The sequence below is a fragment of the Pezoporus wallicus genome, unplaced genomic scaffold (genome assembly GCF_028554395.1).
Source record: "Pezoporus wallicus isolate ANWC-B61680 ecotype Strahan unplaced genomic scaffold, APGP_CSIRO_Pwel_v1 contig_1438, whole genome shotgun sequence".
Lineage (NCBI taxonomy): Eukaryota > Metazoa > Chordata > Aves > Psittaciformes > Psittacidae > Pezoporus > Pezoporus wallicus.
The window spans coordinates 397,955-412,225 of record NW_026638681.1 but is presented as its reverse complement, the minus strand read 5'-3'; the positions used below and the strand labels follow the sequence as shown (position 1 = coordinate 412,225).

At 59.1% G+C, this 14,271-nt stretch overlaps 1 protein-coding gene across 7 annotated transcripts in view; it reads right to left on the bottom strand.

Moving 5' to 3' along the window:
• BCOR (BCL6 corepressor) overlaps positions 1 to 14,271 on the bottom strand; it is a 78,226-nt gene that overhangs the window by 42,602 nt on the left and 21,353 nt on the right. For 5 of the 7 annotated variants that reach the window (XM_057411879.1, XM_057411883.1, XM_057411885.1 and 2 more), the window contains exon 1: positions 12,954 to 13,477. The exons of 1 other annotated variant lie outside the window; for it this stretch is intronic. The gene's annotated coding sequence lies outside the window, so the exon portion shown is untranslated. Of the gene's footprint in view, positions 1 to 12,953; positions 13,478 to 13,529; positions 13,596 to 14,271 lie in introns of those variants that run through there. One more of the 7 variants, XM_057411880.1, reaches the window with a different exon arrangement.

The window sequence follows — 14,271 nt, the reverse complement described above, 5'->3', positions numbered from 1 at the left end:
AAAGTTTTGTTAACGCACTCCTGGCGTGGAAACGAGAAAAACCCAAGGCCCGGGAAAAGGGGGGACGGACAAGGCTGCCTCGGCACACGGCGATGCCCACCTGAAGGGTACGGGACATTGCAGGGCAAGTGCCCTCGTTCACACTCCCTCCCCCCCCCCCCCCCCCCCGATCTCCCCATTAAAACGGATCGACGGGGCACGATAGGACGATAGGAAAGGTGCACACACACCGGGAGGGATGGGGGGAACGAGGCAGCTGGTACCCAACTTCGAGGCATCACTGCATGAAGGATTTCCCGGGGATTCGCGGGAAATACCGATCCCGTCCGCCGCAACAGCAGTCCCGTACTGCCGCTACGGAGCTCGTCCCCACCCCCACAACCACTCCTCCGCTCCGACACGGGCGATGCCTCCGTGCCCAGCGCTAGCTAGCCGCGGCGGCGGGCGGGCTGCCCTCGCCGGGGGGGAGCCAGAGGGACCGGGGGTTTCCTCCCCTGCACGCCTGGCCGCTCAGCCCGCCGCCGAGCCGTGAAGAAAGCTGCCGGAGGAGGCGGTGGCAGGGGAGAGCGCCGCAAACCGGCTCTGCCGCAGGAACCCCGTCCCCCGCGCAGACGGGGACCCCCGGCGAGAGCCCGACCTCCCTCCCTCGCCCACCCGCCGCATCTCCCTACCCAGGGCGTCCGCGCCATTTTAGAGGCACACACACACACGCACACGCACGGGAGCGGGGTTTCCGCTACTGCTGCCAGAGACAGCAGGCAGCAGCCGAGCCCGGGCTGCGAAAGAGGAGCAGCGGCAGCACTGGGAGAGGGGGACACACACGCAGAAATGTGCATTTCAAGTAATTTAAGGCCGCGTTCCCGGCGCGGGGAAGAGAGCGCAGCCCTGCGTGCCCCCACCCCATTAACCCGCCGCGCACTCGGCAGCCCGAGAGCCCTTCATTGTTGCCTTTATTCCGTATGGCTTTTGATTTTCAGGAGAGGGATATAAAGAGAGAGAGGACGGGGGATAAGAATAAGAAAAAAAGACTAATACCACCAAGCCAGCCCCTTCCCCCCACCCGTCCCCCATTGTTCGGCCGCGGGAGGCTGGGCGAGAGCAGCGCCATGGGCTCGCCATTCACCGGGGTCGCCGAGACCCGCCGTGTCCCCCTCTCTTACCCCTGATAGCCTGGCAAACATGGGACTGGGGAGGAGACACACCTCCTTCCCCCCGCTCCCCCCCATATGAAAGTCCCAGCGCTCCAGCGAGAGAGTTGGGAGAAAGCCTACGCTCACTTCAGCAACGTTATCCCCTCAGAAATACCGGAGCACAGCCCCCGTTTCCTTCCCCCAGCCCCGGCCGCAACCCCGGGGGGGGGGGGGGGGGGGGGGGGGGGGGGGGGGGGATCTGGAGTGATTAACGGGACGTACGCCCTTGGTTTCCCTCCGGCCACCCAGCGCAGCGCTTCGCGCCGCGACACGCCAGGCGGGGGCTCCCCCCCTCCGCTCCCTCCCCGCATCCGTCGGGGACGTTGGGAGATATTGATCACGGACGACTTCATTTTGCATAATTGCGGCTGACAGGGCCTGTGGTTCCCTCATTTACGGAGCAACAGCTTCGAGGGGCTGATGGATGGGGAGCGGCTCCTACCGCTCCCTCCAACCATCCCTCCCGCGGCAGCCCCGCCGGGGACAGCGGCTCCGCGCCTCATGCAGCAAATGGCCGGCGCACAACAGCGAAATATTAAACTTGGGTGCCTCCGTCTCCCCTTTTACCTAGCGCGGCCGGCCCAGAAGCCTCCCGCTCGCTGCAAGGCTTTGTTTGCGGGGCTGGTCCCCGGTGCGGTGGGACCTTCGTCGGACACACGTAAGAAAAAGTGCTTGGGAAGTTGGGGCTTTTCCCTCCCCTGTTTTTTTCTTTCTTCCCTCCTCCCAACAGCTCGGTTCCTGCTAATGCATAAAAATTAGCCTCGCCCCAAAGTTTATGTCGGCTTTCGGGTGCTAACGTCTCTCGAAGGAAAACGCTTTGCTGAACGCTTCAGGAAAGCGGTGTCAGGGCCTCGGTTCGGCAAGCAGCACGATGAACCCCCCTCAAGAAACGTCTCCGCAACTCAGTGTCCCACACCACATCCTCACGTCTCCGTAACTCCGTATATTCCAGCCCCGTATCCCCACAAACCAGAGCTCACTCACGTCCAGGGCTGGCTGTACCGGCGCCGCCCGCCTCAGCGAGTGGAAAACACCGGGGAAAAAAAAAAAAAAAAAAAAAGGAAACCCAACGACAAGGCTCGGTTTTCCCGTGGAAAAATAAATAAAGGGAGGGGGGGGGAGAGCAATCCAGATGCCTCTCTGGAGAACGAGGCCGCTGCCGGCCCTGCCTTCCCATCCCGGCGCTCTGCACCGAAACAAAGCAGCGACTCAACTGCGATGCAGATGGGCGGCTATGAATTTTTTGCTGCTGCTTAAAGCTTTAATTACTCGTTCTTGATCCGTGGGACTACGACACGACATCGCCAAGGTTAAAATGCCCTGAACAGCTCCGAGCAGATGTGAACGAGTTGGCAGACGCGCAAATGAGGTCTGCCTCTAAGCATGATAAGTGACTAATACATTGCATATCGCTGAAAGAAAATTTTCTCTAATTTGCATTAGCTTTTCTCCTTTTTTTTTTGACGCCAGCGACATTCCCTCCTCAGAAGCAGCAGCATAATCGTGAAAATATTGCTCCGTGACTTTAAAAGATTTGGAAGAAAGCAGAGATTGCCAGTGTTTTGGCTATGCAGGCTTGTTTATCTTTCCGCCTTTGCTCCAAGGCGAAACTAGTTTCGCAAGCTGTATTGTAGAAAAAATGGCATGTATCATATAAAAGTTTATAGAAATCGAGAAAATTGTTGCTAATAGCACAGCGTAATCCATAAAGGACCAAGGGGACAAGGGGGGGGTGATATAGACTGGAGAGAAATAGAGGCAACACACGACCAAAATTACAAAAAAGGGGGGTGGGGGAGGAAATAAGCAACTCCCCACCTGCTTTCCACCCCAGAGCTGCCTCATTAAAAAAAACAGTACGTGGAGGTCACATATAAAAGCGATTCTCAACTATGTCACATACAAATATAGGCTGGAACCCAGTTCTCAAAGTTCCCTCGACTTTCCAGAGGCTCTTCGGGAGAACACTTTGGGTACTGGAGCAAACTTCAAGAACAGGCAACATATTCTATGTCCTATGCTCAAAAGGCAAGCTGCAGGGCTTAGATGCTGAAGCTTTCAGGAGAAAGCTTCCTGGTGTATTTATGCAGGGGCTTTTCCACCAAAACCCTGTTATTGGGGTCCTTGCACGTCCAAGCTGCCAGAGGTGCACGCTGCCAGCTCGATAACTTCTCCTATGCCAACACGTGTTCGGGAAGCAAACACACTGCCAGCCTCAGGCACCACCGTACTATACCATGCCGTGCCACGCCATGCCATGCCATGCCATGCCATGCCCTGCCCTGCCCGAGGCCTCAGCGGGGCCGCCTGCTGCGGCCCCAGGGCTCCCGGGACGCCTCTCTCGCTGCTCCCACCAAGTCACCGCAAACCCGCCGCCGGGAGGGATTTCCCAGCTCCAAAGCAGGTCGTGGTCGGGCGCGGAGCCCGCCGCCCCCCCCCCCCCCCCCCTCGCGGCCTCTTGTAAATCAACCGGGAAAAAGGGGGAGGGTGAAAAAGGAGGATGGGGTGGCTCCTCCGCCCCCGGCGGCGTTTGCTCCGGAGGCGGTAGGGGGGGAGTGAGGCTCGGCGCCCCGCCTCCCCGGATGCCCGCCGAGCCCCAGGGGTGTCCGTCCGGGCCCCGAAAACGGCCCCGGGGCTGCTCTGGCCGCAGCGAGAGCTTTTGTGTGCGACTGCCGGAGAGGCGCGAGCTCTTCGCGCTCCAACAGCTGTCACATTATTTGCACTGGCTGTAAACAGCCTTCGCTCCCCCCTCCCTCGCCACAGAGTTAAATCCCGGCTAACAATCCCCAGTTAGAGATCAACAGCAGCATTGTGTCTGCCTTCGCTGCTTTACCATCAACTACCGCAGCTAGTTTACTCGAAACAAGGAACACCCTCTACCCACCTCCCCCGCCCCGGGGCCAGAAACGTGCTTGTTCCCGGCGGTGGGTCAGGCAGAGCTTCGGGGAGCTTCCGCGGCCGAGAGGGAGGCTGGGCAGAATCGTTCCGCCAGCCCGATGCCGGTGGAAGTCCCAAGCGCTGCGGGGCTCCCCCCGACAGCAGAGCGGACTTTCCAGCCCGCCCGACGGAAAGCCTTATCAGTAATCGAGCTCCGCTCTCGATCTGGCTTTTGGGAAGGGCGAGGAGAAGCCCCGTAGCAGCGGGGAAAGCCGTGCCTGCAGCTGCGCAGCGGCACACGGCGAGCTCGACCGCCGCCTCGCAGCTCGCCACTGAGCAGCTCTTCCGCGGGAACACCGGACTCAGCGGAGGCAGAGGCCTCGGCACCCGACGTGTTACAGCAGCAAACCTCCCGCGGAGGAATCCCTCCGCCCCGGCCGGCCATGCATTGGGCCAGGACCCCGGTAGAGACGCGTTTCCACCTTTAGCCCTTTCCCTCGTAAGGGAAAAGAGCAAAAAAAAGCCCCCAAACCTAGAACACGAGTCGGACTTCCTGTGCAATGCAACCACCTGCACGCTCTCAGCGGGCCTTTTGTTGGCCACAGCTGGAATTCGAGTGTCAATGCTCGTACCTCCTTCCCTGGCCTTATTTCGGTAGCAGCAGCAAAGAGGAGCAAGAACGAGGGAAACATAAAGGGACTGGAGGAACCCTTGCCCAGTTTGACTCCTAGCATTACCAATATGCATCTCAAAGACAAAACCCACAATATATCCTTTCTCTGGTACCACATGAACTCTTAAAAGAGGCCACAGGATCTGGCAGCACACTTTTTAGGTGCTTGTATGCAGTCTGCAAGCCAGCACCAGCAAGGGAAAACAGCTGATGTCAGAAGCTGTCCGTCTTGGTCTGGTCTCTACCAAAGGGTAATACTCCCCAGGCAGGTGTGCTTCACACTGACGTGATACGTCTCCAACCAACTTCCGAATCGGATTCTCCAACAAATGCCTATGTACTCGCAGGTATCATTGCCCATACATTGCTAGAAATCTGCTGGCCTAGTAAAAACCACTGCTAACAAAATGTCAGCAAAGGCTGCAACACACTCTTGAGAGACCGGCGGTTCGTGTCTACTCAGGCTCTTTCAGCACAAAGGCTTTTAGAGGAAGAAGAGAGAGAAGGGGCGGAGGGGGGAAAAGGAGGGAGGGCTCTCGTGTTTCAGGGCTGCTGTCCCCTGGGAACCAAGAACCAAGTGTAGCTTCAATCAAATGCTGACTTCTCCTCCGGGAGCTCAGTCAGAAACCTGATCTCACTAGCTCATGCTTGCCTCCATGCATATAGGCTGGGTTTTCTTTCATACCAGCAATTCGTATAAAGAGGAGAGCCAATACAGTTTATTGCAAGCAAGATCTCGCAGTAATGGATCTAGAGAGGTATTTCTGTAGCTAAAATAAGACAACCTTCAGCCACCTGCTCAGGGCAGGCTGCACCGCAGCCACCCCCAGCTCCGCTGCGGGTGCCCCTGGCACAGCACGGCACGGCACAGCACGGCCTCCCACACATCTCCTGCATCCTCCCCAGCTGGCAGCAGCCGCCCTGGGTTGGGTTTTTCTGCAATGCCAGGTTACACTCCCATTAAAACGTTTACCCTGGGAGATCACTTCCTGCTCGCAACTATTGTTCCGGCTTCCCCTGCTGCTCACAACTTTAGCCAGAGCTATTTCTCTCCTCACCCACGGCTGCATGGAGACCCTGGGAAGCATCCACCCCTGCCCGCTGGCCCTGGGCTGCCCTGGCACGTCATAGCACAGCACGTCATGGGAGGTCTGCACTGCGGCGGCAGGCAAGTTGTCCCAGGTGGAGCTCGGCATAACTTTGCACTTGGCTGCTTAATTCTGCATTGGGCTTTGCTAATCCACTTTGTACCCAACTACTGAAACGGGAAGAAGCGAAAACTGCACAGGGAGCATGGCCAGGCCAGAGCAAAGTGAGCCAGGGGGACTGCAGACTGTGGGAAGGGCTTCCCCCAGTCCCCAGCTCAGACTCCTGCTGCTGCAGGCAAGGTGCAGAGGCTTAGAGTACAACCCAGCATGCCGAGGCGTGGGAGCAGAGGGGATTGCCTAAGGATCAGGGATCCCTGTAGGATCTCTTCATAGACAGGGGCTTTCACATGGAGAAAGTCTGGCTCAGGGAGGGAATTTACACTTGGGAGCTCAGCCCACCCCTTCTTTTGCCATTAGCAAGTTCTCTGTGAATTTCAAGAGCTGAGAATACACCCCTCCAGCTTTGATTTCACTTCTTCGTCCCTACCTGCCACCACACAAAAATGCCATCTATCCTCAGGCCATGGCTAAATGAGTCCACAAAGCCCTCACACCCCTCCAAGAGCCCCCCATCTGCAATGCCACTCCACTCCTGGGAAGCGTGGCAGAAATGCAGCAGTGGGTAAGAGACAAGCAGCCCCATGGTACTTGTGCCACACAAGCACAAGGACAGCCATCAGGCGGCACCAGGTCTGCCTCCTATGCAAGTACAGACATACTCCTCTCTGCTACCAACTGTGCCAGGCACCAGCCACTTCGATACTCCATGGAGGAGAAAACCTTTTATAGCAGAATACAGGCCCAAATGTTTTGCAATATGCAAATACTGAAAGACATACAAGACCAGTAAGAGAGGTATTCCCCAGCGTTAAATGAACACCTGGGGTAAGAGCAAGAGCTCATCCAGCTGAAAGTGAAAAAACACGCTGAGAACCGTCAGTGCTGGCAGACCACAGCCCACCATGGGCCATCTGGAGGTGCACAGAGAATGACTGACCCTGCCACAGAGCTGCACGGGTGCAGCTCCCAGCCTCAGGAGATTGCTCCAGGGCAGCAGGAGCCATGAAGAGAGTGGGTTTGGCTCAGAGTGTTCTCACCCCTCCTGGCCGAGGAGCAGGCAGAGGAAGCACAATGCCAGGCCTTCCCGGTGCAGGCTCGGCCGCAGAGCGCAGCCCTGAGCCTCCCCCTTTACCCAGCGCTCTATTGAACACACTCGGCTCTTTATATGAGCCATTCCCAGTGTGGCTGGTGGATTCTGCGCTTTCCACTTTGTCTTATCCAAATAAAGCTTTGTTTTCCTTAGCACGACAATCCCAACATTCAGGCTGAGATTTTCATTGGACAGAGATATTTTATTCTCCGATTGTTTAGAGTCGGGGCTTACACAGAACAGCCCCGGCTTGTGTGCCTCCGCTCACAATGGGGTCTTTGCAGCCCCGGACTCCGTCATGCAGATTCATTTTCCAGAGCAATTGGGACGAGAATCATTTTCTCCGTATTTCATAGCTTTCCAAGTTTACCCCAGACTTGTGACAAGTCCTTTAGTTTTCACCTAGACAATAAATTTAGCTTCCGGTCTTTAATTTTAGCAGGTCTTCTTTTTGCATGCAAATCAATATGGCAATTACCATCTAAAAGCTCGCCCAGCCCTAGGTCAATGTAAATTGATCATTGTCCGCCTTCTACAAAATAACACCGGGAGTCTGTGGTGCATAATGAGATTATACTGGAAACTGTCTTTCAGATCACAAATTATATTTCATGCTGTCAGGATCTTCTCCAAGCAAACCTCCTTGCATGTCTAATCACACAGCACCGAATCTACCAGCTGAGGTAGGAATGAGGTGCGAAGAACACTTGTATGCGTAGGGAGAGTCCCGGATAATTCAGACAACAGTTTAGGCAAACAGGAGAGCAGGTACTGAAGCATGCTCTTGCTCGCTAACTTTTCCAGTGGTGGACGAGAGGAGGAAAAAAAATCTCCACTCAGCCAAGAACTGTCCAGCAAACGAAGAATGAATTCCCTGCTGGAATGTAGCAGAACTTTCCTAAATCTACATTTCCAACAAGTTCTCAGCCTCCTCCTCTCCATCCCCCCCTCATCTGCTGGGTCATTCAAAGGGGTACTAGCTGCCTGCTCCGGAGACATTCCCCCCAGAAAAGGATGGAGACACCCTGCCTGCCACAGCCTCCGGACCTGAGCAGGCCAGGTCAGAGTAGAAGTTTACTCCGGAGGCAGCTGTAAACTGGTTCCCTGAAAGGACACGAGGATTAACGGGAGCTGCTCAGGGCCAGGGAACTCCCCCTGCCTGCAGCCCGGGCCTCGCGCTGTCTCCTGCAAGCAGGCATACACACGCATGCAGGCAGGCAGAGCTGCTCGGCATGGATAACAGGGCTCAGCCTGGCTTGCCTCTTCAGGTGACGGCAGATCCAAGAAAGAGGGGAGCAGCCCCGCTCTGGCCATCAATTATTTCTAAAGCAACAGCAGCCTAAGGAGGAAGTATTAAACTCAGCTTCATGCTGCTTTTCCAGAGCCCACACTAAAGCATGATGTATGACAGCATTCGGGGGAAAGAGCGTATTGCGTATCACCTGTGCAACCCAACTGCACCACAGAGTCCCAGCCAGAGCCCACACCGTCAAGACATGCAGAAATCAGAGGCCACTTCTCCTTCATACTGAGCACCTATTTACTCCAAGCCACATTTCCCCCGAGAGCAACACGGCTGCTAGAGCTGTGACCTGAGCTGGAGCAGGCCTTTTGCCCTTTTTTGCAGGGGCCACTCACCGGTCAAAGTTGAGACCTTTTAAACGACAGGTACAGATTGCTAAAACTACTTTGGCATGCGCAGCAGTCATTATTTTGGGCTGTGGTGGCCTGGGTGCATTTTCTCCCCAAGCAGAGACCCAAAAGCATGTCAACTTTGCGGTCTCGCAGCTACGGATCCACACAGTTTGCTTGTGCAAGAGCATGGAGGAGGCCCTGGAGCTCTGTGGCCTTGCGTTTGGCATCCCCATTAGGGGACCTTGGCTTCTTTATCAACCTTAAAGTGGACTGTAACAAGGTGGGGGTAGAGCAGGGAAATGGGACAATTTTGAACTGCCCGAGGCTGCAGCTCTCAGCACATCCTGGTAAAGGCAGATACGGTGTGTGACACAGCGCCTGGATTGTCCACCACTGCAAGAATAAAGCCAAAGCACCAGTATTGTTTCAAGACCCAGTCCATATTTGGGCATTCTGTTCACACATCCTAAGTATTGCTTTAAATATTACAGTCGCCAATGTGGTTCCTAATGCACTCAAATGGGAGAAGTAATTTCTGTTCGGTCTCAGATTACTGGCTTGGTCTTGCTGGTCTTTTTTTTTGGGGGGGGGGGGGGGGGGGAAGACGGAAACCCTGCTGAGTCTGTTTGCACTGGTCTCTATTAGATATGCAACAAATCTGCCATTTCCGGCACTGCTTCTATTCTAATTAGAGATGTATTTAGATGTGACGTGTAAATAAGCACTGAGCTGCCTGCTGCCCTGGCTGCGCGGGCTGCTTGGGAGCATTTCCAATAAGGCTGTAGCGCCCGGAACCGGGGCTCAGACAAAGAGGAATGGGAATGGTCTGCGCTGCAGGCGAATCCAACAAAACCAGCTTTTATCCATCGCTCTAAAGCCGTAACTGCTTTTAATCTGTACAGCCCAGGCTTGCACGCCACGATCGCATCTCATCCACCACGGAGGACGCCTCAGTACAAAAGGAAGCACATACTGACGCAGGGGCTGCAAACAGCCCCCGACCCTCCGAAGCCCCCACAAAGAACCCGCTTCCCGCTTGCCCTTGCCCCCCACAAAGCATGCGTGGCCCCATGGGCTTCCATATGATTCAAGGCGGGTACACTCGGCCTTGGCATGCATGGACACAGGCCGAGGGTTGCCCCACGTCGTAAGCACACCCGTGGTGGCCCCGTGGTGCCGAGGGCGCCGGCGGTGAAGTTGATGGGACCTGAAGGTGACCGCGAAAAGGCGCTCCCCCCACGGGGACGGGAACCTCCGCCGCTGGGTTTTCCCTGCAGCTCCGGGGAAAGGGGGGCACGGCGGGGCCGGGGGTGGTGGAGAGCGGCTAGGTACCCCCTGCCGGCCGGCCACCCCCGAGACCTCCCCGTTCCCCTCACCCCCGACCACACAACCCTGGCTCCAAGCGCTCCTCGGAGTTTCCAACGAAAGAAAACTCCTGGGAACGAAATATTCTGGCGCTCGCCTCGTGAACTCTTTTCCTACTGCGGGAAACAGCTCGGAGGAAGCCAAAGGATGGACGGGCAGCGCCGGGGGCCCGAGGCGCACTGCCCCACTCGTCGTGTCCCCCCCCACCCCTTTCCGGCAGCATCGCTGTGTCTGCTGATGCTCCCGCATCCTTCCAGGCCGGAGCAGCCGACCCCGATCCCCTCTCGGCTTTAAGGGTTAACAACCATCGCCACCAGAGAAAAAAAAAAAAATACCGCGGTGACCTTTTCCTCTCCGGCTCCCCCACTCTCCCTTTCAGGCTCCGGTTCCTGAGCTCGCAGGGAGCCTGAGCGGCTGTCTAGACCGATCTATCACAGACGGACAAACAATACCAGGAGAAGCCCCTGCCCGGTCCCTCAGCCTCCGCCACTCACCTTAGAAATGGCGAAGAAAAGTGACCGCGATACAATCCTCTCCGGTATATTTATAGCCTTCCACACAGCCCACCTTCATGCCTGACAAATGAGATTTTGTCTGCTCTCTCCGCGTACGCTCCAATAAACTATTTTTTTTGGGTGCCTGTTTTTGGTAACATTCCAGGCTAGTCCCTCCGGCCCTGGGGCGACGAGGGCTCCCTCGGGGGACAGGTTGGATAGCCGGGGCCGGAGGGGCTTGGGAGGGGGGAGAAGAAGATGAAATAAAGAGGGGGACCCGACCGTAAGTCCACACGCAAGCTCCCAACCTGGACTGTCCGTATTCATCACGCCGCTTCGCAACCAGCCCCCCCTCACCCCAAGTGCTCCCTGGTCCCTGCCAGCCCTCCGGGGTGCGTATTTAAAGCTGTCTAAGGGGCGAGGAGCCGGAGGTCCAACGCTGCAAAAGGCTGGGGAATAACTAATGAGCTGTGCAGCCCACTGATCCGGTGCATACTTCCTAATTAACTCTGAGTCACCTATTTGTGACAGCAATTCAAAGAACTGCACCAGGGATAAACTGCAACCCCGGCGCGCGAAGGCAACGCGGGGGGGGGGAATGTGGAGAAGAAAGGGCGGGGGGGGGGGGGGGGGAGGAGGAATTTGCTCCTAATCCTCCTAAAAGCAATTAGGGTGAGCGCTGCGCTGGCTACCTCTCGGGAATAAAAAAACGGGGGGAGGGAATCCACCCAGCGGCTCCGACAGCAGAACCGAAAGGAAATGAACCGGTGTGTCGCAAGCGCGGCAGCACTGGGCTCCAGGCAGGCGGGGACCGCGGCTCGGGGGTGAAAGTAGCCAAGAGCGGCGGCCGGAGCGAGCGGTGCTCCAGGGCTCGGAGGGCACCATCGCGCACAAAGCTGGATCGGGGAAGGGGGGAAAGAAGGGGGGGTAGAAGCGGAGGGAAGAGCGTCTAGCGGCGAAACCACCGGCGGAGGAAGCGGGAGCTGTCCCGCCCGTCCCCCCCAGCTGGGACCGAGACCCCGTACCGCCCGTCCCCCAGCTCTCAGCTTTGTTCCCAAGCAGCCCCGGTGGGGCACGGCTTTACTCGGGCCGCCCCCTGCGGAAGGGACACGGAGAGGAGTGAGGGAAAATGGAAAATAGAAAACCTTTAGAAAATCCGGGCTTGGCTGCATGGTGCTGGCTGGGCTACCCCCACCCCACCCCCCAACCTTTTAATACAAACACGAATACAAAAGCTGCGGGCTCCAGAGAGCAGATGAAAGCAATGAACGGAGTTTCTGGAAAAGATTCATTAGTGGGAATGCTGCGAGGAGCTCCGAGGCGATACCATTAAAGCCAGTCCCCACACTTTGGCAGTTTTACACCGCTCGCTACGGTCGAGGCGTTTTTTCTTGTGGTCGGGGAAAACGGGGAGGTGCTCTCCCTCCCCCATCTCCAAACCCGGGATCCGACAGACATCGCGGAAACGAAAGGGGGGGGGGGGGGGGGGGAACCACACAACATACACGGATCGAGCAAGAAAGGAACGTGAACGCTCCGCAGCACTCGCCCCCGGACTCGCTCCGGGAACATCAAATACATGCCTCATATGCTGCGCAGAGCCGCCGCACTTGGCCCCGGCTTCACAAAGCTGCCTCCCCTGCCCGACCGGCCCCCTCCGGCCGGCCCTTTGATGGCAAGCCCGAGCCTCCCTCCCGCTTGCTCTCAACTCCAAACTACACTTTGGAGCTCACTAAACTTCCGTGTCACGCCGGACCTCACGCCAGCCACAGCTCCGCGCACGGGAAAGCCCCGGGCCGCCCTGATCCACGTGCGCGGCGGCGCCCGCCCCGCCGGGGCGGAGGGAAGCGGAGGAGGGGGGAAGCGGCGCCCCGGGCTCTCCTGGTGGGGGGAAGGCAGCCAGCAGCGGGCTCTCCCCGACGCTCACCTGCCCGCTGCTCTCCGCGGGCACGGAGCGCGGAGCCCGGCTCGCACGCCTTGGGAACCGTCCCTGCTCCGTGGGTCAGCAGGGCCTGTCCCCAGGGAGCCCCACACCGCCGCTGCCCCGGCGCTTTCACGATCGCGAAGTGCGAGGCGAAGGGAACACCACGGCCACCCCCTCACACACACACGGGCGCACCGGAGCCGACAGCGCGACCGGCAGCTCCCCCCGCCGCCCAAACAGGCATCTTTACAAGCAACTGCTTCGAAACTTCCCCTCCCTCACCGCAGCCCCGGAGCCGCTGAGACCCCCACACCGCCGCCCCGCCGCCGCTTGTATCACTCCCGCCCGAGCCCCTCTGACCCACGCCGGAACTTTCGCCTGCGCCACCGCTGCCATCCCCGCGGAGGGGCAAGGGGAGCCCCGCGGACGCCCGGTCACGGCGGGACCCGCCGGCGGCGGCTTCCGCACGGGAGCTGTTCGCGGAGCGGAGCACTGACCTTCCTGCCGCGCCGCGGGGCTGCGGCGAGCGCCGTCCGCGCCGCGGGTCCCCGCACCGTCTCCTTGCCCTGCCGCTCTCCCGGGAAGGGCAACCCCGTCAGGGGTCAGAGGTGGAGAGAGGCGAGAAAAGTTTCCCTATCGCCCTTCCCTTCTCCGTGGGTGCGTGTACCGCGGCGTGCCCCGGCGCAGGCAGGCCAGGGAACGGGTGCGGGTAGGCACTGAGCTGCGGGGGGCAGGAACTCGGCAGCCGCCTGCGCCGACGGGACAGGTGCCCGCGGGAAGGGGTTTGCTTCCCTGCTCGGCTGGGCTCAGCAGCGGTAGTGGGAGCGGCAGCCCGCGATGCTCATTCCGGCTGCCGGCTCTGGTTTGGCAGCGCCATGTTGCTGGCTTGCTCCGGGCGAAGTTCCTGCGCTGGCGAGCGCGGCGCTCCCATCTCGCCCGCGCCGCCGTCTCCCGTGTCCTGGCCGCCGCGGCTTTGTGTGTGTGTGGCTGGGGATTTAATTCTCCTCCTCCTCCTTTCTTCCCCTCTGCGCCCCCCCCCCCTTTAGTCCGCCGGGAAAGCCGCTCTTCCTCACCTTGCCGCTGGGAGACCGGGCTCCGTCTGCTGCACGCTGCGCTCCCCTCTCATCCCCCCTCCCTCTCTCCCTCCTCCTCCTCCTCCTCCTCCAGCCGCCGCCTCCCCTCCCTTCCCCTCCCCCCGGCACAGGTTTTTTCGCTGCCAAGCTGCGGCTCCCCGGAGGCCCCCGCGCCCCCCCGGCCGGCAGGGAGAGGAAAGCCGCCCCCCTCCCCGCAGATACCCCCCTCGCTCACTACCCAGAAGGCCAGTGGAGAACCGCAATTACCATAAAGCTCCGCTCACTCCGCTCAGCCAAGCTGTCAAAACCCCGGCGGCGGCGGCGCTGCCAGACATCGCTGCGAGGCTCCGTGGCCGGTCGCGCCGCGCTGACACCCCATGTCGCCCCATTCTCCCCCGGTCTTCCCGCCCGGCTTCCCCGGGAACCCCCCGGCGGTGCAGCCCGCGACCCCCCCTTCCAGACCCGCTGACTCCGCGTTCCCCCCTGTCGCGCCAGCGCATCCCCGCCACCCCAGGACCCACCGAGTGCTCGCAACCTTCCTAGCTCCCCCGCAGGGATCACAGCACGCACCGACCCTTTCGACCGCAGCCTCCCACCCGCGATGGGGTGTCCCCGGGTGTCCCCAGAGCCCCATTTCCCTTCTTCGGGTCCCACCAGACGCCCCCAGCTTCGCGTGGTCTGCGACTCGACCGCGCTGATTTCCTCGCTTCCCTCCGGGGCAGCCTCTGCGAGCTCTGAATCG